The following is a 2,547-nucleotide window of genomic DNA, read 5'->3' on the forward strand; positions in this document are numbered from 1 at the left end:
GTTAGCACAAAAGTCAGAGCACTGCAGGGTAACTTAACAGCTCCAGATAGCCTTCATCAATCTACAGATCCCATCTAGAGTCCAAATACACCCCACATTACAAATTTCCAGGCCCCAGGACACGCCCCATTCTAGACCTACACCAGGCTATGCAGCAGGGCAGAGCAGCTCCAGGCCAAATACCCAGACACCCGTGACACAGAACAAGACAAACAAGGGGACACAACAGGGGGAGAAAGCTCTGAGCGAGAAGAATGCCCTCAGGGAGCCAGAGACTGCAGAATGAGATGACCTAGCTGAGACTGATGGCGAGCCTCTAAGGCTCAGAGAACCCTGCAGGAACAAGATGCTAACTGAATGACCTATTCCAAGCAAGGCAGAGAAGGATGCCCGAGAACCCTAGCGTCAGAATGCTCTACGGATCTCCGCATCGCTACGAGTCCTAATCTGCTAGAACGCATCCTTGCCGTCACTATTGTCACAAATCACAGCTGTCGAGAACAGCCCAGAACAAGACCTCAAAAGACATCTGACCGGATGCTACTCTGATGCCTGTCCGGGCTCCCGAGCCAAAGGCAAGAAGGAATCAGCACGGGGCCGAGGAACACAGAGATGAAAGATGCAAAGATGGACGCCCGGGCTTCCGATAAGCCCCTCAAAGGACTAAGGCAAAAGACACAGAAGGCACGACAGACAAGTGACACACCGTGCACCGGCACTGCTCTGCCCTGAGCACTTCAGCACTGTGAGGCTTTTCCTTTATGTGGCCTAAAGGGCCACCCCCATCTCCAAAGCTGCCTCCAAAAGCCCTCCCAGCGCCTCGCTTCCATCCCCTCTCAGGGTCCCAGCCCTCGACTTATCTCTCGGACGTCCGGGGACGAGAATCCACGTCCGGTGCCGAGGAAGGCCGCCTCGCCCGCTGGCAGTCTCCTAGAGTCACCGACTGTGGCCCCTTGCTCAGCTACAATCAAGAACACCAAACATCACTGCAGGATCTTAGCTGCACAGCGGCCAATAACCAATAACAATTCTGCTACTCACCATTCTCCTAAGAACGTCCGCCTCATCTGGCCGCGCCCGGAGGCCGATGCCCTCGCGGCAGGGTCTGCCTGGGTGAAGAGGAGACGAGGTGACGTGGCATTGCTGAAACTCAAGTGGACCCCGGCTCCTCCTCCCTAGCTCCCCGACCTACAGCAACTCCTCGGCCGCTCCTGAAGGCTCCCCGGGTGACACCTTCAAACGACAAAGATCAAGCCTTCATCACAGTTCCGTGCACTGCTTCCCGAATTCCCACGAGAGTGACGAAGCGGGGGTCTGCGGCCCCGTTGCTGAGGGGGGTCTCGGCGTAATACGAGCGGACCGCCTAGAGCACGCAAACAAGAACGGAGCCTAAGAGCTGCACCGGGAATTGAGACCGGAGCAAGAACAACTGCTGCCTGCCACCGCTCACCTTACCCACTTACCTTGACCGCTAGTATCTGGCTTTAGTTCCTAAAAATAACAACAAAGAAAATAGCTGTAATACAGAGGCACCATTTATACTCCCCCTGCAAAGACAAACGGTGACTGACCTTCTCGGGGGACCCCCCTCACCCGGGACGGGGCCCTCTGCCACGGATTCCATCTGGCTGCGTCTGAAAGAACGTTAGCACAAAAGTCAGAGCACTGCAGGGTAACTTAACAGCTCCAGATAGCCTTCATCAATCTACAGATCCCATCTAGAGTCCAAATACACCCCACATTACAAATTTCCAGGCCCCAGGACACGCCCCATTCTAGACCTACACCAGGCTATGCAGCAGGGCAGAGCAGCTCCAGGCCAAATACCCAGACACCCGTGACACAGAACAAGACAAACAAGGGGACACAACAGGGGGAGAAAGCTCTGAGCGAGAAGAATGCCCTCAGGGAGCCAGAGACTGCAGAATGAGATGACCTAGCTGAGACTGATGGCGAGCCTCTAAGGCTCAGAGAACCCTGCAGGAACAAGATGCTAACTGAATGACCTATTCCAAGCAAGGCAGAGAAGGATGCCCGAGAACCCTAGCGTCAGAATGCTCTACGGATCTCCGCATCGCTACGAGTCCTAATCTGCTAGAACGCATCCTTGCCGTCACTATTGTCACAAATCACAGCTGTCGAGAACAGCCCAGAACAAGACCTCAAAAGACATCTGACCGGATGCTACTCTGATGCCTGTCCGGGCTCCCGAGCCAAAGGCAAGAAGGAATCAGCACGAGGCCGAGGAACACAGAGATGAAAGATGCAAAGATGGACGCCCGGGCTTCCGATAAGCCCCTCAAAGGACTAAGGCAAAAGACACAGAAGGCACGACAGACAAGTGACACACCGTGCACCGGCACTGCTCTGCCCTGAGCACTTCAGCACTGTGAGGCTTTTCCTTTATGTGGCCTAAAGGGCCACCCCCATCTCCAAAGCTGCCTCCAAAAGCCCTCCCAGCGCCTCGCTTCCATCCCCTCTCAGGGTCCCAGCCCTCGACTTATCTCTCGGACGTCCGGGGACGAGAATCCACGTCCGGTGCCGAGG

At 55.4% G+C, this 2,547-nt stretch overlaps 1 long non-coding RNA gene across 1 annotated transcript; it reads right to left on the reverse strand.

Moving 5' to 3' along the window:
• Positions 1-1,275: 1,275 nt before the first annotated feature.
• On the reverse strand, positions 1,276-1,644 carry LOC128804462 (uncharacterized). The gene is made up of 3 exons (XR_008436083.1): positions 1,572-1,644; positions 1,464-1,491; positions 1,276-1,363 (listed from the first exon to the last, which is right to left on the reverse strand). It is a non-coding gene; the product is annotated as an uncharacterized LOC128804462 (long non-coding RNA).
• Between the last annotated feature and the right edge of the window lie 903 nt (positions 1,645-2,547).

This window comes from Vidua macroura, chromosome 3, assembly GCF_024509145.1.
Source record: "Vidua macroura isolate BioBank_ID:100142 chromosome 3, ASM2450914v1, whole genome shotgun sequence".
Classification (NCBI taxonomy): Eukaryota; Metazoa; Chordata; class Aves; order Passeriformes; family Viduidae; genus Vidua; species Vidua macroura.